The 22,321-nt window shown below is 35.0% G+C and overlaps 1 long non-coding RNA gene across 2 annotated transcripts in view; it reads left to right on the plus strand.

Moving 5' to 3' along the window:
- Positions 1-22,321, plus strand: part of LOC110743859 — a 71,871-nt gene that overhangs the window by 19,846 nt on the left and 29,704 nt on the right. For both annotated transcript variants that reach the window (XR_004185417.1, XR_004185418.1), the window contains exon 3: positions 15,286-15,498. This is a non-coding gene — a long non-coding RNA (uncharacterized LOC110743859). The remainder of the gene's footprint in view (positions 1-15,285; positions 15,499-22,321) is intronic.

The following is a 22,321-nucleotide window of genomic DNA, read 5'->3' on the forward strand; positions in this document are numbered from 1 at the left end:
ACAAAAGAATGCTCCTTTCACCACAGCACCACTTAATAAAAAGTGGTAACTTTATTAAGCACAAAGATCCTTTCTCCTTCTGCCTGGAGAATAGAAGTTGCTAGATTACTATGGCTATGTCTGTGTAACGTAATTTGCACAGTAGTTAGCATAACATTATGCCCTTTTAGGTGCCGAAAATGTGCTTTTGGATGATTGACAGCCAACCTGTGATTTTTTTCTGATCATGCAAGGCCAACCTGACACGAGAAGTCTTGGGAGGAATTCGTTCCCTGAAGAGGAGGTAAGCTGACACTGAGTGACTTGGAAATGACAGGAAGTCAGTTGAAATTGCTGCTATAGTTAAAATGTCCTTTTAAGTAATTCTACATAAAATAGATTTCTCACCATCAAGAAGCTTCAACTGTTGATGGTGTAGCAATTTTAAGTCACAAAAGTAAGTTTAGGTCTCATGAGCATAAAATCATTAGGAACACGATACTATTCACATGTCACCATGCTCTTCATGTAGCAATTTAATGTCAGTAGAATTTTAAACAAGGAATAATAACAACTAATAGATACCAAGTGCTAATGAACAGGACCCCTGACCATATCTTTTCATCATTTCATATAATCTTCACAACAAGCTTACAGTATCACAAATACCTACCAATACTACTCTTACACAAATGCCAAAACTGAGGCTTAAAGAGGTTTTGAGATTCACCAAAGGTCACACAACCAGAAGTTGCAAAAATCCAGTTTGTCTGATCCAAATTATTTGTTCTTAACCACCCAGCTATACTGCTTACACCAAGATTATAATAAAAGAAACAGATGATTACTCAAGAAAGTTGATTCTGGGCAAAGGTTATTGAGACTCTGGATTGTCATTGTCAGAAAAAAAAATCAGAAAAATTATTTGTCAGATTGTGAAAAACTAAGTTTTAAGGGAATGAAAATTATCAGACTTGCAATAGATTAGCATACAATGAAAGAGAGAAATAGAGCTTTTGTAAAGCAGAATGGCCACATTAGCATGATCAGTACATTCTCCCCCTATAAGGAAAGGACAGCAAATAAATATGCAAATATGTGGTGATCATTAAATCAGAAATGCAAGTGAGTTTCAGAAGTCAAACATTTAATGGTATCTGGCCAAAAGCTCGATGCATCAATGTAATATAAAGATAGCCTTGACAATAATGCCCATATGATAAAAGTGCAATGGATAAGATTCCTATTTTCAAATCAGAGGTTATAAATTTAATAATTTCAGTAAATAAAAAAATGCTTTGTTTGAAATACATATCTTTATCTGCAATAGACCATTTATCATCCAAGCCTGGATGAAGTCTATGTCTTGGTCTGGAATGGCACCAAAAGGTGCCACCATTTCCTCAGACCTACTAGAATTTCACCTCTTAGTTGTATGTTGGGCAAATTGCAAGTCCTATTTCAGGAATGCCAAATATTGTATCTGTGAAACTTCTTTCTCCTCTCCTCAGATCAACAATCTATGACAGAATTGGCAACTAGGGCTCACAGAGTGATAATCATCTATTTGGCATGACTTTCTGACATAGTGTGTTAAGATGGATTCTGCGGTCTTATCCAGGGTAAATGGAAAGAGGTTTAATTGACTCACAGTTCAGTATGACTGGGGAAGACTCAGGAAACTTAGAATCATGGCAGAAGGTGAAGGAGAAGCAGATCCCTTCTTCACAAGGCAGCAGGAAGGGGAAATGCCAAGCAAAGTGGGAAGAACCCCTTATAAAACGGTTAGATCTCCAGAAAACTCACTATCATGAGAACATCATGGGAGAAACTGCCTCCATGATTCAATTATTTTCACTTGACACATGGGGATTATGGGGATTAGGAGGATTACAATTCAAGATGAGATCTGGGTAGGGACACAAACCCTAACCATATCAATTAGTTAATTCAACTGGCCAAAGAATGAAGAGAGGGAGCTGCAATGTTTCCAGATACCAAATTACCTAAGTTATTTAAGTTATGCAAATAAGAGAAGAAATCATATATTTTACTTAGTAACATACTAGATGCTAGAATAGCAGCCATTCTTCTTTTTTCTTTTATCTTTCTCATAGAGCTCAGTGTTTTGTGTTTTTGACTATTTAAGTAAAAAGCACGTCCCCTCTCCCCATATCCACATACTTGGGTTAGTAGGAATAGTATAAACAAGGCAGTATTTAGAACTAATATCAACTGGTAACCTTTATGAATAAGCCATCCCTTACTATAGTATGTTGTTTAGACCATGGTGCTAAGGAAACACATAGTAGATGGCAATTATTGCCTCACCACATGTCACAAAATACAGCTCTTAATGGAAACATACTCACATAAGGGCATAAGAAACATACTTCTCTCATGTTTGAAGATTCCTAGCATCTCTAGGTTTCGTCTACATCCAAGTATTACAGTACAGTTGTCCCAATTCATGCAAACAGGAAGAGCTAATAGGTGAAGTGAGCCATGCTCATCTCGGATACTTGAAATTCTAATTTGGTTGGAACTGTCCTGAAGTAGAGTCGTCCCTCAATATCCTTGCAGGATTTGTTCCAGAACCCCTGCAGATGCCAAAATTCATGAATGCAAAAGTCTCTTATATAAAATGGTGTACTATTTGCATATCATCTACACACATACTCCTGTATACTTTAAATTATCTCTAGATTACTTATAATACCTAATGCAGTGGAAGTGATATGCAAATAGTGGTTAAATGTATTGAATTTGTTTGTATATTATTTTATTATGTTTTTTCCAAACATTTTAAAACCTCAGTTGGTTGAAACTGAAGATGGAGAACGCATAGATATGGAGGGCCAGTTGTACACTGTTCTGCAGTTCAGATATCTAGGGGAAAGTTTCATCTGACTTCCATCTGATATGCATATGGAAACTGAATGTGGTAGAAACATGCTGAATTTTGTAAGTTGCTTTGTAATGTTTTCCCTTGCTAGGATAAAGAGAAGAATTAGCTGTCACATATTGCTTTTGCATTGTCAAATCAAACCTAGGTACCATGATTGTAGTTTAGAAAACAAACTCTGAAAATAAAGACAATTTGTAATAGGCCTGCATTCAAATCATGGCTCCACCGCTGTGACTTTGAGCACATAGTTTAATGTCGTTGAGCCTGAGTTTCTGCCTTAGTAAAACTGACTGATTAATATAGACTGCAATCAGTTGTTATGAAAATAAATGTGAATGGAATCATATCTTTAATGCACATAGTGAAGTGCCTCATATACAATTGGCAATCCATAAACAACAACAATAAGCAATAATGACTTTTAAAACTCTTTGAATGGTGCTTGCTCATAGTAAGTACCATATAAGTGTTTGCTACTATTATTAATATTCCTGTATTGAAATTGGGCTTTCTTTCTTTTTCCTGCCTCCCAGTATGTTGGGATCTCATTCAGAGGTTGTTCTGAGAGCTAGAAAGAAGGGATTAACCCAATATTTCCAATGCTGCCTTGGTCTGGGCTCCACTTCCTCCACAATTGAAAGGTAGAATAAGCTACTAGAGTTATTGGGTAGACTTTTGGGTTCCCCATGCCTTTATCTTTTACTCTTATTTTGCTTATTCTGGATACCACCCTTCCCCATAAAGCAGCTTCCCAATAAAGTGACCTACCACCCAACTTCCTTACAGTTACAAGGAAGCCCCATGAAGCTGGAGAAAATTCAACATGAAATCCAGAGTCCAAATAACTCTATTTTTGCTGATGTTTAAATTAATTTCAAATGTGTTCTTCCCACATTCTTCAGTGAGGTGACTGTAGACCAGCTCCTGATTTGGTTAATAGCATGCTGTTTCCTTAAATTCCCACTGTAGGTTCAATGAGAGAGAATTTCATTCTATATCCATTTTCTCCTTCTTCCCACTTCCACCCTGATGACATATTCAGAAATCTGTGCATATTCAACCAACTAACAAATATCTGCAGATATACATGTATATTTATCCTTATATCCACACCCACATATACCAACACATGAATACACAAACTAAAATGCACATATGCCCACATACACATTCCCATGTAAATAGTCACATGCATACATATGCTTGTGCAGAAACACCCACATACAGACTGATGAATATACTTGCCTATGTGCATACATGAAGGTGAATATGCACATACATATGCATGTATCCTCACTGACTGTGGTCTGGGACATGGCAGAGACTTTAGGTTTTTCACTTCCTGCACTTCGTTTCCTTGTATACCCTGATTACTAGTTTCTAAAGGAGAGCAGGTAGCATCTTGCAACAACTCAAGTTGGAGGGAAAACATGTCTGTTTTTTGAGTTAAGTTAGGCCAGTGCTGAGGTCTGAATGTTTGTGCAATGTGTTGTGGAAAGCACATAACTTGTTTGATTTCACAGGCCCACAGCTGCAGCAGAATTTGCTCTCAGAATGGGTTGTACCTTGAGTCTTACCCACACCTGATTTAGATGAGACTTTGGACTTTAAATTTTGAGTAGATGCTAGAACAAGTGAATACTTTTGATGCTATTGGGATGGAATTCATATAGTTTGCATATGAGAAGGACATAAATTTTGGGAGGCCAGGGCAGAATACTATGATTTGAATGTTTCTCCTCAAAATTTATTCGTTGAACTCTAACCCTAAAGTGATGGTATTAAAAGGTGGGGCCTTTGTGTGGTGACTAGGTCATAAGGGCTCTGCCTCATGAATGGAATTAGTGCCTTTATAAAGGAGGCCTGAGGGAGCTTGCTTGCCTCTTCCACCATGTGAGAAAGCTACACGGAGTCTCCATCTGTGAGTAACAAGCCCTCACCAGACACCGAATCTCCTGGCATCCTGATCTTGGACTTGCCAGCCTCTAGAACTGTGAGCAATAAACATTTTTGCATATAAATTACTTAGTCTAAGCCATTTTGTTATAGTAGCCTGAAGAGACTAAGGCACAGAGATATTTAATCCATTATCACGGTGTGGGATAAAGGAGGTGGCTGGAGAGTTAATTGAGTCTGCTTTCTCTCATTTTTATGCCAGGGTTAGATGAAAATCAGACTAAATTTAGTTACATGGTGTAGGCATGGGGCCTAAGATTATTTTGCTTCCAAGAATCTTAATTTGATAGAAAATTTTGAGAGAGCATTGTGTTATTTTCCTATGGGATAATCCCATTGGTCATTTCTATCCATTGCAAAATGCAATGTAAGCAATTACATGTCAGTTTTGGAGCAATCAAAGCTTAATGTTTGAAGCAATATTTGTGCTTAGAAGTCTTTCTTTTTCCATCAAACATTCCATCTAATCATTATGTTAGCTCTATGAGATAGAGACTATTAATGCAATTATACAAATCTGAGGCTCAAATATGAAACTCAGAGACTATTGGCCCCCGGAAGGTCAAAGAGATGGTAATCATTTGAGGAGGTAATCTAGGCCTTCTTTCTGACTCCAAATCCAACGTCATTTCCAGTACCCCAAATGATTTTTGGTGACTCTCTTTCTGCATGTTTAGGAAGAGACTCTCCTCACCTTCGAAGTTGGGCAATATTACCAAGCCCCATTCTGCAAAATAAAAGAGAATCTGATATTTTGTTTGAAATGGTTCAATCCGGCACCTAAATTCAGACTGGATCTTAAGCTCTGTTACAGCTGTTTTCAAATTTTTGTTTTGTTTTATATTATAAAATACTACAGAGTCCCTGATATCTTAACCCTTTATTGCTATTTTGAAATGGCATTTTCAGTAATATTTGTGAAACAAGATCCAGATGGGCAAAATTAAAGGCCTTCACTTATTGCCGGTGACCTCAAAAACAATTTATCAAAGAAAAACTGTCCATTATTTCTTCTTTATTATTATTATACTTTAAGTTCTGGGGTACACATGCAGAATGTACAGGTTTTGTTACATAGGTATACACGTGCCATGGTGGTTTGCTGCACCCATCAACCCATCATCTACATTAGGTATTTCTCCTAATGCTATCCCTCCCCTAGCCACCCACACCCTGACAGGCCCCAGTGTGTGATATTCCCTCCCTGTGTCCATGTGTTCTCTTTGTTCAACTCCCACTTACGAGTGACAACATGTGGTGTTTGGTTTTCTGTTCTTATGTTTGCTGAGAATGATGGTTTTCCAGCTTCATCCATGTCCCTGCAAAGGACATGAACTCATCCTTTTTTATGGCTGCATAGTATTCCACAGTGTATATGTGCCACATTTTCTTTATCCAGTCTATCACTGATGGAAAGAAACTATCATCAGAGTGAACAGGCAACCTACAGGATAGGAGAAAATTTTTGCAATCTTTCCATCTAACAAAAGGCTAATATCCATAATCTATAAAGGACTTTAACAAATTTACAAGAAAAAAACCCATCAAAAAGTGGGCAAAAGATATGAACAGATACTTCTCAAAAGAAGACATTTATACGGCCAACAAACATATGAAAAAAAGGCTCAGCATCACTGGTCATTAGAGAAATGCAAACCAAAACCACAGTGAGATACCATTTCACACCAATTAGAATGGCGATCATTAAAAAGTCAGGAAACAGCAGATGCTGGAGAGGATGTGGAGAAATAGAAACACTTTTACACTGTTGATGGGACTGTAAACTAGTTCAACCATTGTGGAAGACAGTGTAGTGATTCCTCAAGGATCTAGAACTAGAAATACCATTTGACCCAGCAATCCTATTACTGGGTATATACCCAAAGGATTAAAAATCATTCTACTATAAAAACACATGCACATGTATGTTTGTTGTAGCACTGTTCACAATAGCAAAAACTTGGAAACAACCCAAATGTCCATCAGTGATAGACTGGATAAAGAAAATGTGTCACATATACACCATGGAATACTATGCAGCCATAAAAAAGGATGAACTCATGGATGAGGTACATGGATGAAGCTGGAAGTCATCGTTCTCAGCAAACTGTCACAAGAACAGAAAACCAAAACCTGCATGTTGTCACTCATAAGTGGGAGTTGAACAACGAGCACACAGGGACACAGAGAGGGCAACATCACACACTGGGGCCTGTCAGGGGGTGGGGGGCTCGGGGAGGGATAGCACTAGGAGAAATACCTAATGTAGATGACCGGTTGATGGGTGCAGCAAAACACCATTGCATGTGTATACCTACATAACAAACCTGCATGTTCTGCACATGTATCCCAGAACTTGAAGTATTTTTTTTAAAAAAAAAAGATTTCTATTTCTTTTAGAAGTAGAAGTGACTACAGGCAAGCCCACTATGCCGTCTACATTAATAAGGTTGTGTCAGTGGTTCATGTTCTGGAGGTGATTTACTGTAACATGCTCACCTTAAGGATCCTACAGACCTATTATTAATAGAACAGTGGTTTCCAATCAGGGATGATTTTTCTCCCAGGAGATACTTGGCTATATTTGGACACATTTTTTGTTATCACAGTGATGGTAGGGGTGGGGTAGATGTGTTTCTGACATCTAGTGGGTAGCAATCAGGGATGCTTCTAAACATTGTACAATAAATAGCATAACCCTCCACAACAAAGAATTATCCTACAATACATAGCATGACCCTCTGCAACAAAGAATTATCCTATAATACATAGCATGACCGTCCACAACAAAGAATTATTCTGCATTAAATGCCAATAGTACTGAGGTTATGAAACCCTGGAAGAGAGTGATTGAAGAGTCCTAGTTTTACAGTCAGGCAGAGCCAGGTTTGATTCCTAATTCCAGCACTGACTAGCTGTGAATTGAATCTCTCTGGGTATAACTTTCCTCAACTGTAAAATTAGTATAATAACACCGAGTCTTCCAAATTGTTTGAAGACACACACACACACACACACACACACACACACACACACACTTTCCTGGCTCAGATCTTCCATTAGTCTGATTGCTTGCAGAGCTGGCTTCCTATTCTTAAATTATGCCAATGTATTACCCTTGAATCACTCATAATTCTTTCTTCAAGATCTCTTATCTCTGGCTTTACAAGTATGAACTCTGAGCCCAGCTCTGTACTAGGTAGTGCTGGGAAAAATCAGACACTCGTCCACTAGGAAGCTACTGCCTTCAGAGGACCATTGTTCAGAAAAATCATTGAACAGTGGTTCAATGAGAAAGGCAGTAACTCAAAAAGGACTGACACAGAGACTTTGGAAGAGAGGGAGTCTCTTACTGCACCCTCTAACCTACAGACTACACTAACTCTGAGGGATGTGATGTGAGGATGCACAGATAAATAATGAGGTGGAGGTTTTTCCAGATCCTTAATCATATTCTGGCACCCAATATTTGTCATGTATGTTTCCTACTTGTGAAACTTCTTGCTATAACTTTGTAATATGTGTGCTTTCAATATGGTAGATTGTTTATAATCCATCCAATATACTAGATGATGTGCCCTTTGATTGGAAAGTTTTATGTCTAACTGATCTGAGGACAGCACTAATCCAAAGAAAGCATTTGTGAAATGATATAATTAACCAGTGATAAATGAATGTTAAATAGATATTTTCAAACTATTACAATATTTCTAAACTTGACATTTGGCACTATTAGAAGAGTGTGAGTAAATTGAGGATTCTGTATACTACATGTCAGTGTAGCTGTGGTGCATGCATGCCATTAAATGTGTTTCTCTACTCAGTAGCAAATTGTTGTGTGTTAATCAAGCGAGAGTTGTGGTTTTATGCCAGGTTGTCCATGGCTTTTGTCATTCTCCTTATTTCCTAATATATGCGTATCCAGTTATTTGGATCCAGGTCTGAAGCTGATATATATGAATTCAAACTGGTCATTTATTCAAGGCTTACATGATATTTTAATATCATTGTTTATGCTTTGCAATTAGTTAATGTTCGCGTTTTAATCCTCATGTTTTAAGAGATAAGTGCAATTAATCTTAACTATATGTTTCTAGTTTGTGTTTTCTAATTTACATGCAGAACTGTGTGAAATTCATATACTTTAGAAGTATGAGTCTTCTACAATAGACTTTCTCAAACTTTTTGTGCACAGGAATCACCCGGGGATGTTGCAGATAATGCAAGATTCTCATTCAATAGCTCTGTGGTGGGACCAGAGTTTCCACATTTCTAACAAGATCCACAGTGATGCTAACCTTCCTTTTCCAAGAGCCATATTTTGAATAGCAAGGTCCTAAATAGACCTGCCTCAAAATATGTTTTATAAATATTTTGGCTTTTCATGGAAAGAAACTATCTTATGGTGTAAGTCTTATATTCAATGGTATGTCCTGCATAACCTGAAATTTATTTACTCTGCATCATCATCTCCCTAGGAGAGCTTTATGAAGCAAAAGTTCCAAAAGTATTATTAACAAGAATTCTTTTAAAAAGTGTTTTGTGGTGAAATGAATATGTGGCATGATAGTAAACAAAGTAAAAAGAGATTTTTTTCTTCTAAAGACATACGATTTTAAAAAGATGTTTCTTTAAGAATTTTTGGAATCTTAGACACATTAATGCCTTGTGAATGGTAATAAAAATTTTGTCCTTCCTGGAGAATCATTTGGAAATGCTCTTCCAGAAAACACACAAACCCAGGAGTCTCTTATGTCTCTCCACCAAAAATCCTCTCCCCCACGTCTGGCCCAGTCTGAATCTAGAAACTGTCCATTTCAAGTTTGCTAAGGCTTACATTGAAAACTTTTGTGTCTACATGTGTATTTATAAACCCGAGTGCAACTTGTCTTTCTTTTCAAACACTGCTAAACTTATTGGTTGGCTGTCTCCAGGATAATTGAATTTGAGAATTGAATTTGCAATTTGTAATAGAAAATAGTAACATCATATGACTGCAAATAAGAACCCGCCAATACATCACAAGAGATTTGTTTAGTGTTTTGTGGGGAGAAATGATTATTTATCCTCACATCCAGGCTTTTCGGACATTACTCTATAAAGTCAGTTTCAGGCCCTTCTATTTAGTAATCCTGGCTGTTCTACTGACTTCACTGCCCTCTTCAGGAATGCTGAATCAAGATTATCTTAGGTGATGGTAAATGCACATGAGAGGCAATAACTTAGGAATACCCTAAGAATGGCCCATATGGCAGATGCACCTGAATGTATGTTCTGAGCTAGGGAATCCAGGAGTGGCTAAACTAGAGATTCGTTCCTGTCTATGAAAAACATCTGAGACCCCGGCCTGACCCACAGAACATGGGAGATACAGAGAATCGAGGTCCTGAGTTTTGGGTTGAATGAATATTGCCAAATGGAGGTGGTCAGGGAAAGGGTTCTAAGTAAAAGTACTGTATAAATTGCATGCATTTCTAAGTGGTGGCAGTTCTCCTGTCCAGCCCACCGCCACTGGACCCTCTCCCCTGCTTGTAAGCCTCAGTGAAGTCCCAGGTCTCGTTTGCTGGCTCTGGGTCTCTTCTTCATATTCTTGAATCTGGTGCCCTCCCCTCTGAAGTCGATACAAGTTTGGCATAGCACTTAGTCTCCACAGTGGTAGGGTTGTCATTATACTGACCAATTTTTCAGAAATCCTACAGTAGAGCTGCAGAGTGGACCCTCATTGGCTTTTTTTTTTTTTTTTTCTTTCCTAAAGCCTGGGTAGATTTATAAGTACTCCCAAGAGAGGTTGCAGCAATGACTCCTTTTTTTAAGCTTTATTAAATATTAGTGACAAAAATTTTAAATATGTAAGCATGATGATTTGATAACACATATGTGTTGTGAAATGATTACCACATCAAGCTAATTAACATGTCTATTACCTCACATAGTTACCATTTGTCTATGGGGGTGTGGGGGTAAGGACACTTGAAATCTACTTTTTTAGCAAATTTCAAGTGTACAATAGAGTATTATTAACTCTGGTCATCATGTTTTACGTTAAGTCTCTAGAACTTAGTCGTCTTATAACTGAAGTTTTGGACCCCTTAACCAACCACTCCTCATCTCCCCCAACCTCCAGCACCTGGCAACAACCATTCTATTCCATGTTCCTATGAGTTTGACTGATTTAGTTTCTACATACACGTGAAATTACGCAGTGCTTTTCTGTCTGGCTTATTTCACTTAGCATAATGTTGTTCAGGTTCATCCATGTTTTCACACATGGTAGGATTCCTTTTTTATGGCTGAGTAATGGCTAAGTGTCCATTGATAGACCCTTAGATTGTTTTCATATCTTGGCTATTTTGAATAATGCTGCAATGTACATGGGGGTGCAGATATCTCTTGGGGATGGTCATTTTCCTTCTTTTTTTGGTGGGTGATATATAGCCAGTATTAGGATTTCTGAATGATTTCGTAGTTCTATTTTTAATTTTTTGTGGAACCTCTATACTGTTATCCATAGTAGCTGTACTAATTTACATCCTCACCAAATATATAAGGGTCCTGTTTTCTTCACATCTTTGACAACATTAATGTTTGGACTTTTTGATAATGAATTTCTCTTGTGTCAAGCTCTACTAGAATCTGATCCTTATCCTATGAAAATAAAACAAGAGTGGTGGATTTGGCTCATTTCAACCACATAATTTATATTTCTTAATAATATGCAATTACCTTATAGTTTATAGATATGAGCATAAGCTGTACAAAGAAAGAGAAGCTATAAAATAGAGTGATAAGAGCTTGAATGGGTATGAGATCTAGAAGTGGCTCCCTAATAGAATAAAAACTAAGAACCCTCAACTATGAACTCCAATCCTGTGTCTGCATCTTTTTAATGACTACAAAAGTGTTGAGTCAGACTTTGTGGAAAGCAAGATAAATAGTACCCTGTAATTTTTATTATGTTTTCTTTTGTTTTCAAGTCAACATAGAAAGGTTAAAGAAGCAAAAGGCCTTCAGTTGAATTATTTTAAAAATATTTTGAAATATTATGCACTGTACATTTCCCCCAAACCTTAAAAGAGTTGGTGGGCATCTTTAGAGATGACACAATTGAAGAAGAGCTAATCCCATTTCCCCTGAACAAGACAAATGAACAGAACAATAAAGATCCAATGTGGCTGTGTAAACATCCAATCAATGATTCACTTGTTAAGTTAAATCTGACCTGGAAATAGAGAAGTGGAGAGAAACTCAGATAAGAATAATGTGCATCATTATTTTGGCTTTGGAAGAAAAAGATAAGCTGGTGAAAGGGCATTCAAGCAAATGAGCACAGAGATGAATGTGTTGAGGAGAGAAAAAGAAGGAAAGAGTAAGAAAGGAGAGAAAAGGAGAGAGAAGCTCATTAATAAACAGGAAAGAAAAACAGAGTTGATTTACCAGTTATCTGAAATAGGAAGCTTAGATTTTAATTCATCCCTGCTGACAAATAACAAAATGAAGAAAAGAAATAAGACTTTGAGTGTTTGTGTGTGTTGTAATGATGATATCATAAGCAAACACTCTTCAAAGTAAAAAATAGAAAATGGGAAGTGCATATTGCAAGTCAGTCCATATTAGAAACGTGAAACCACTTCTGGTCAAACCAGAGAACACCGATCTCCATGCAGGGACATTTTGTAGGAGAAGCATGGAAATGTAAGGCATGCATTTGGGTTCTTAGGTACAGAACTGGACGATGAACTACTCATTTTATTGTGTTTGTATAAGTAGACTTAATTTTATTACTAAATATTAAAATATCTTTAATCAGACAAGCATAATACCATTTTTATGAACACACTTCCACATATAAAAATAGAGAGCAAAAAGAAGATTATTATCTTTGATGAACAAAGATTAATAAATACTAAACTATTGCTACATTAGCTTAAGCACTCTTGTTTGTTCTTATTACAGACTTAGGTACATCTGTAATTGAAATCTCACATCATTCTTTTCTGTCCCTCCATTCCCAGGAAGGGAATATTTTCTGTGTACTTACTACATTTATAGGCAACTATAAACAGTATATATTATTGTTTTTGAGTGTTTTAACATTTTAAATATATGGTACCTTACTGTAAGTATACTTTGCAATTTGTTTCCTTCCTGTGGTATTATATTTTTGAGGCATATTCATATTGATATTTTTAAATCTAGCTAATTCATTTTAACAGACACATAGTATTCCATTGAATTAAACATAAAGTTTATTTATCTTAATAATGGATAGTAAAATTGTTTTCATGCTTTTGCTATTACAATCTGTGCCAAAATGAATATTTTCTGAACTATCTCTTTGAATACATTTGTGAAGCTTTTCTAAGGATCGATTTATAGAAAGTGCTGATAAAAATTATATACTACTTTAGCTTTTCAACTGGGTCTTTACATTTAGTTTTTTACTCAATAGAGTTATTTATGTGTATAGCACAGAAATCTATTTCATTAATCGTTTTCTATAAACAGCTAATTGTTGCAGAACCTTCTACTAAACTTTTTCCTGTTAAATTTACTACATTGCATGTATGCCAAATTTGTATGAACGTAGGTCTGATTCATGTTTCTTTTTCTTTATAATTATTTTTCTTGCTATACCTATGCTAAAATCAAATGGTTTTAATTAATTTAACTCTGTGGTTCTCAATGGAGGAGATTTTACCTCCAGAGGGCATTTGGCAATGTCTGGAGACATTTCGATCATCACACCTGTAGAGGCAGAGGCCAGGGAAATTGCTGAATATTCCATTAATACAATGCAAAGGAGAGTCCTACTCTACCACAATTAGTATTTTTTTGTTTTGTTTTGTTTTGTTTTGTTTTTAAGAAACAAGATCTTGCTCTGTCACCCAGGCTACAGTGCAGTGGCACAACCATAGTTTACTGCAGCCTTCAATTATTTGGCTCCAACAATTCTCCTGTCTCAGCTTCCCAAGTAGCTGGGACTACAGGTGTATGACACACATTTGGCAACTTTTTTATGTTTATTTTTCAGTTATAAGGGTTTTGCCATGTGGCTCAGGCTGGTCTTGAACTCCTGGCCACAAGTGATCCTTCTGCCTTGGCTTCTCAAAGTGCAGGGATTACAGGTATGAGCCACCGTGCCCAGCCTCAAATATGTTTTTGTTCAGAATTATATTGACTGTACTAGGTTTTTTATTACTCCATATGAATTTTAGAGTTAAGCTCTTAAATTCTAAGAAAAAAGCCTTTCAACATTTTTATTGAATTAACATTTAACTTATAGATTAATACGACAAGAATTGATAGTTCATTATATTCATTCTTTTCATTTATTAAGGGATAGATCTACATTTGTTTTGAAATTGGAAAAGGTTCTTTAACTAAATTTGATATTTTTACTCTGAAAGATCATTCAAATTTTTGTTAAATATATTACAGGATGATTACCTGATTTCTTTCTTCTGTTTTACGTGTAATTGATTAAATTGTTTATCTTGTTGTTTGCTGCTGCTATATCGTAATGTGATTTTTATATATTGATATTTTACATTATATCATATTAATCTAACTTTTTTCCAAATTCTTACAGTATATCTAAAATTTTTAATGGATTCCCTTAGATTTTACTTTGTTGACATACCTCTATCTGAGAAAAATGAGAAGTTTTTAACTTTTTCCCAAATGTTACCTATCATATTGAAATTTCTTCTTCTGCATTAGTGGCTATGCCCCTCACTACAATGTGATGATAGAGGTAATGGCCGAACTCAGCATTAGAGAGTAAAATTTTCTGTAGGATTTTAGTAGATATATTTACCTATCTTTACCACATTCACTGAATGTCCTTTAATTTCAAAGTATTAAAATATTGAATAAAATGTATAAAAATAGATTATTTTTCAATGTGTTGAATTCAGATTTTACACTTGATTTCAGATCCCACATGCACAGAACTGAGACAATCATACTGCTTAGTTCCTAATTACTAGATTGATTGCCCTTATGATCAGACCATGTATAACCCCTCTAATGTTTCATGTCATTTTTTTCTTTTTGTGCCCGATTGCCTTTGTATTGTTCCTTCGAGACATCCACTTTATTTTCAACGATCTATACCATTTTAATTCTTTCTGTATACACACATATGTGCATATATATGTTCAGTGTTATATGCTGCATGTGTTTAATTTATATAAATATTATTTGCTATTCCATTTAATTTCTTAATTATTTCACTAACATTTTTGAAATACTGCTAAATTGCTATGAAAAAGTAGCTCTTCTGATTGCTAAATAGTAATCTTTGGCATATGTGATGGTTAATTTTATGTGTCAACTTGGTTAAACAATGGTGACCAATTGTTTGGTCAAATACTAGCCTTGATGTTGCTGCAAAACTATTTTTTAATGTGTGACTAACATTCACATCTGTTGACTTTAAGTAAAACAGATTACTCTCTGTGACATGGATGGACTGCATCGGATCTGTTGAAGAGCAAGGACAGACGTTTCCCAAAGAAGGAATTCTGCCTCAAGTCTACAATAGAAATTTTGCCCGAATCTAGTTTTTACACTCAAATATGCAAGAACTCTTACTTGAATCTCCAGCTTGCTGCCTTGCCCTGTGGAATTTGGACTTGCCAGTTCCCACAACTGTATGAGCCAATGTCTTATAATTTATCTCTTTCATTTTCTCTGCCTCTCTCACTCTCTTTTCATCTATCTATCTATCTATCTATCTATCTATCTATCTATCTATCTATCCATCCATCCATCCATCATCCATCCATCCATCCATCCATTCCTCTATCTATCATCTGTCCTCTATCTTTATCTATCTATCTATCTATCATCTATCTATCTATCATCTCTATCTAGCCAGTCTATCTATGTGTCTGTCTATCAGTCAATCAATCTACCTACCTACCTACCTACCTACTTATATCTAAATCCTACTGGTTCTGTTTCTCTAGAGAACTCTAATACAGAATTTATAACTTTTTCCTTATCTATTTTCCTAGTTAATGGACCCATTAATAGTCTATAATTTCTTGCTACTATAAACAATGTTGCTTGGGATAATTTTGTAACTTGTTTCTTATAAACTGTATAACTCTGTTTACCCAGATTTGATACAGCATGCACATGTATACTTAATTTGATTCCAAAATGCTAGACTATTTTATAAAACCATGGCCTCAGGTCTCACTCCCACTAGCAGGATATGACAGTACTTGTTTCTCCATGGTCACAATAACATATATATAACTGAATTTTTCATTTGTACATGTTTGATATAAAGTCATATCTCCTAAAACCTTTCTTCTATGGGGGAAAAGCCTTGGAATCCTATTTAAGTATATTAAAAATATAGTCTAGTTGATTTTTAATTTTTCTTCTTCATAATCCAGTTGTTAATTTATTTTCAGAAATTAATTCATGTCATATAACTGTATGCATTTAATCATGTAGATTTCATAGTACCTTTCCAAGACTTTAAAAACCTCTGTTGATTTTATCACTATAGCTACTCTAATCTTTCTTTTCTCTTAATCATACTTGTCAGAAGTTTGTCTATCTTGTCTTTGTAAACCAAGCTGTAGTTTTATTTTTACATTTTTAAATTTCTTTCTCTATTCTGTTCATTTTTGATTACATGTTCATCATTTGTGTCTGGTTCTTTTTAAAAAATTTACTCATTATTTCCATTTCTTCCATCTTGAGTTGAATTCTTGGCTTCTGTGTGTCAAAACTGATTTGTTTTCTGATAAGGGTAGCTAGGGCTGTTGATTTCCTTTAAGTACTATTTTGTTAGCAACCCACTCATTTTAACCTGTAGGGTTTTCATTGTGATTCTATGATTCAATTTTAAGTATTTGCTAATTATGCTTAAGAGTTTTCAAAAAATTTCATTACAATATTTAATAACATTTATTTTAACTTTAGATATATATGATATTAAAATTTTTATTTTTAGTAAATTTGTACTGGAGTAAGCATACATATAAATTTGTACAAATCTTAAATCCAAAATGATAATGAAATTGCAGGGTTTCTAAAATATGCAATAGTGAAATGTACGACAGCCACAGAACAAAGTTCCGGAGGGGACAAATGGAAGTATATTTTTGTAGGATTCTTATACTATATGAGAAGTTATGTAGTACCACTTGACTTACACTCTTACAAGTTAAAGATATATAAGTAAAGATATGTGAACTCTAAAGCAACCACTAATGTAATAACATAAGGTATCATGACTAATAAGTCAAAAAAGATATAACCATAAACTAATATTCAATTCAATTAAAATTCAGATGAAACATTTTTTTTTTAAATTTCAATGTTTATGTTAGATATAGAGGATTCATGGGCATGATTGTTACATGGGTATATTGCATGATGATGAGGTTGTGGAATAGATCCCATCACCCAGGTAGTGAGAATAGGACCCAAATAGGTAGTTTTTCTAGCCATGCTCCCCTCTTCTTTCCTCCCTTCTAGTAGTTCGCAGTGTCTGTGTTCCCATGTTTATGTCCATGTGTGCTCAATGTTTAGCTCCCACTTAAAAGTGAGAACAGGTGGTATTTGGTCTTTTGTTCCTGTATTAATTCACTTAGGATTATGGCATCCAGTTGCATCTATACTGCTGCAAAGGACACGATTTCAATCTTTCTATGGCTGCATAGTGTTCCATGGTGTATATGTATCACATTTTCCTCATCCAGTCAATCATTGATGGACACCTAGGTTGATAACTTGTCATTGCTATTGTGAATAGGGCAGTGATGAACATACAAGTGTGAGTGTCCTTTTGGTAGAATAGGATAATTTATTTTCCTCTGGATATATACACAGTAATGGGATTGCCAAATCGAATGGTAGCTCTATTTTAAGCTCTTTGAGAAATCTCCCAACTGCTTTCTCTAGTGGTTGAACTAATTTTCATCCTCACCAACAGTTTATAAGTGTTCCCTTTTCTCTGCAGCCTCACCAGCATCTGTTGTTTTTTGACTTTTTAATAATAGTCGTTCTGATTATTATTGTTTTGACTATTTAATAAAAGCCATTCTGAATTTTAGTAATAGCCAGACTGGTGTGAGATGGTAACTCATTATGGTTTTGGGTTGGTATTTTCCTGATGAGTGCTGAAGAGCAGTTTTTCAAATGTTTGTTGGCTGCTTGTCCATCTTCTGTTTTTAGCCAGAGTGACACAGCAAGAAAAAGAAATAAAAGGCATCAAAATAGGAAGAGATGAAATCAAACTATTTCTTTTTGCTGATTATATAATTCTATACCCAGAAAACCCTAAAGACTCTTCCAAAAGGCTCCTAGAACTAATAAACAACTTCAGTAAAGTTTCTGGATACAAAATCAATTGTACAAAAATCAGTAGCATTTGTATACACCAATAACATCTAGGCTGAAAGTCAAATCAAGAACACAATCGCTGGCCAGCCACGGTGGCTCACACCTGCAATCCCATTTCTTTGGGAGGCCGAGGTGGTTGGATTGCTTGAGCTCAGAAGTTTGAGACCAGCCTGGCCAACATGGTGAAACCCTGTCTCTACAAAAGATACAAAAATGAGCTAGGCATAGTGGCATGTACCTGTAGTCCCAGCTACTTAGGAGGCTGAGGTGGGAGGATTGCTTCAGTCCAGGAGGCAGAGGTTGCAGTGAGCCAATATCACACCACTGCACTCCAGCCTGGAGTGAGATGGTGTCAAAAAAAAAGAAAAATCCAAATACAGCTTACCAAGAAGGTGAAAGATCTCTACAAGAACTATAAAACACTACTAAAAGAAATCAGAGACTACACAAATAAAAGGAAAAAATATACCTTGCTTGTGGGTAGGAAGAATCAATCAATGTAGTTAAAATGGCCATACTGCCCAAAGCAATTTATAGAGTTAACACTATTCCTATAAAACTACCAATGTCATTTTTCACAGAATTGGAAAAATATCTAAAAATTACATGCAACCAAAAAGCAGCTGAAATAGCCAAAGCAATTGTAAACAAAAAGAACAAAGCTGGATACTATACTTTTATCGTTTATCAAACGATAAAAGTATAGTAACCAAATCAGCATGGTATAGTACAAAAACAGGCAGGCACATAGACCAATGGAACAGAAAAGAACAATCAAAAATAAAGCTGTACACCTATAACAATCTGATCTTCAAAATGGCCAGCAAAAACACACAATGGGGAGAGAACTCCTTATTTAATGAATTATGCTTTCATAATTTACTAACTATATGCAGAATGAAACTGGATCCTTACCTTTCACTATATACAAAAATTAACTGAAAATAGATTAAAGATTTAAATGTGAGACCTCAAACTCTAAAAATTCTAGAAGAAAATCTAGGAAATATTCTTTTTTAACATGGGCCTTGACAAATAATTTTTGGCTGAGTCCCCAAAAGCAATTGCAACAAATACAAAAAATTGACAAGTTGGACCTAATTAAATTAAGTAACTTCTCAGCAGATGAAGCTGTCAAAAGGGTAAACAGACAACCTACAGGATGGGAGAAAATATTTGCAAAAACTATGCATCTGACAAAGTTCGAATATCCAGAATCTATAAGAAACTTAAATCAACAAGAAAGAAACAACCTCATTTAAAAAATGGGCAAAGGATACAAATTTTTTACAAGTAGCAAGATACCAGTTTTAATTACAGTTATATCAGTAATCACATTAAGTGTCAATTATCTAAGCACTTAATTAAAAAGTAGAGATTGTTAGATTGGATAAGATATCATGACCCTATTAGATATTGCCAACAAGAAGTGTGTTTTAAATATAAATGAGCAAATAGATGAAAAGTAAAATAATCAAATAATGAAATAATTTATGTGCTACTAACACTGACTAAAAGAAAATAGGAGTGACAAAAACAAATTTTTTTTTTTTTTTTTTTTGAGACAGAGTTTCACTCTTGTTGTCCAGGCTGGAGTGCAGTAGCGTGATCTTGGCTCACTGCAACCTCTGCCTGCTGCTTTCAAGTGATTCTCCTGCCTCAGCTTCCAGAGTAGCTGGGATTACAGGCACCTGCCACCATGCCCAACTAATTTTTGTATTTTTAATAGAGACGCGATTTCACGAAGTTGACCAGGCTAGTCTCGAACTCCTCCTGACCTTGTGATCCGCCTGCCTCGGCCTCCCAAAGTGCTGGGATTACAGACGTGAGCAACCACACCTGGCCAGGAGTGATTATATTAATAGCAGACAAAGTTGATTTCATGGCAAACAATGTTACCATATATACAGTCATTTCATAATGACAAAATGGTTATGAAGAAGACATAGCAGTCCTAAACATGTGTACACTTAACAACAGAGCTTCAAAATATGTAAGAAGCAATAAATAAAAATTGCTCAAATCATAAGTGTGGAGCTCAATAAATTTTTACAATTTTTCAGATCAATAAATATGGTATTATTGGCGTTCCAAAAGTTTCCCTTTGTGTCTCATCTTACTAACTCTTTTTCTCAAATAACCACTCTCCTGACTTCTAATCCCACAGACAAGTGCCTTTGTTAACATTAATATAAATCAATTAATATGATCTTTTGCATCTCCCTTCTTTTACTCAACATTAGATTTATGAGATTAACCATGATGTCATGTACAGTTGCACTTTGTTCACTTTTATTACTATATACAATTTTTTTGAATTATTTTACTAAAATGTCTTTACAGTAATTTTTTTGAATCAACATTTGAATTGTTTTCTTGTGAGTGCTATCAGCAATTGGGCAGTCGTGAACATTCTTATATTTGACTTTTGATGAACATAAGTATGTATTTGTCTTGAATATAATAGCAAAGAGTAGAACAGCTGAAAAATTAGGGTATGTGGGTACACATTCAGTAGAATATGCCAACATATTTATCAGGTGGTTGTGCCAGTTAGTACTTCCACTAGCTTCTTATCCTCACCAACACTTAACATTAGATCCAGGAGTACAATGAGGCAGGTGAGGCAATAAAGGTAGAAAAATTTAAAAGGTGCACACACTCATTGACTTTTGAACCTAGCATGACTTGCATGAACCTAAGAGGGTGTCTCTCTAAAAATTAGATGCCTCGGACACAAAATTTAAGAAGGCATTCAGTTTGAGGATTTCGTAGAACTCTGCATTTGAGCAAACTTGAGAGTAAGTGCCTTCTTAAATTCTGTACCATAGACACACTTCATTTATCTCACTCTGCCTTCAGCCTTGCTTGATATAGTGTTTTTATTTTATTTTATTTTATTATTTATCTAAGGGGAATGTAGTGTTATTGCATTATTATTTTTACTTACATTTCATTGGTGATTAATGATGTTGAGAACATTTTAATGTATTGATTAACCATTTCGACGTCCTCTTTTTTGAGTTGCCTCTTCAAATCTTTTGTCCAATTTTAATTGGATTAGCTGTGTTTCTTATTAATTATTTGACATTCTTTTTATATATTCTTCATGAATCCTTTATTGGATTTTCGTATTGCAAGTACATTTCACTCTGACTTTCCATTCCGTCCTCCAGGGGTTTCTAATAGTAAATAAAATATCTTAATTTTAATAGAGTTAACTTATAAATAAATATGTATATTTTTTTCTTTTTGGTTACCGCTTTTCTGTCCTCCTCATGAAATCATCTTTCTTATTTTCTTTTTGTATATGTAAAATCTATGATTATGTCTCTTTTACTATTCTTGATATGAGTATTTTTTTAACTCTTAGTTGAATTCTATAAAACTAATTAGTCTTTCCCAAATGTAAATTTGATTTTACTTACATTGTTTATTTTACATTTGTTTTTTATTCCGTTAGTCTATCCTATTTTTTATTATTTTCTTGTTTTAACTTTATTTGGGTTTAACTGATTATTCTTTCCTTAGCTTCTTGAGCCGGTTACATAAGTTACTGTTTTTTGAGAATTTATTTTTTAAGTTACATTTATTTAAAATTATCTTTCCTTTAGGTAATTTCTCCTCTAAACAGGCTTAACAGATATATTTTTATAGGGCATATTTTTATTGTCATTTAGTTCAAAATATTTTCTAATTTCCAGGTTAATTTCTTTGACCCTTGTCTTATTTACAAGTATATCTTAGTTTCCAAACAGCTAATAATTTACTTGTTATTGATTTATAGCTTGATTCCACTGTGATCAGAGAATATACTCTGCATACAGTCATTCCTTAGAAATTTGTTGATCTCACTTAAAGGCCCAGTATATTATTAATGATAAGTGTCCAATGAAAAAATATGCATTTTGCTATCATTGAGTATTGTGAGGTTCTATACGTGTTCATATACAAGGCTCATAAATTACTGTCATTGCGAATTTGTCTGTTTCTCATTTTAATTTTTTAATTTTTACTTTACATATTTCAAAACTTTTTTAGTCTTTTCTTCTAGGTTCTAGAATGGAGAAGGATCAAAGCATTATTATACACATAAAACATAAGCAG

This window comes from Papio anubis, chromosome 7 (genome assembly GCF_008728515.1).
Source record: "Papio anubis isolate 15944 chromosome 7, Panubis1.0, whole genome shotgun sequence".
Lineage (NCBI taxonomy): Eukaryota > Metazoa > Chordata > Mammalia > Primates > Cercopithecidae > Papio > Papio anubis.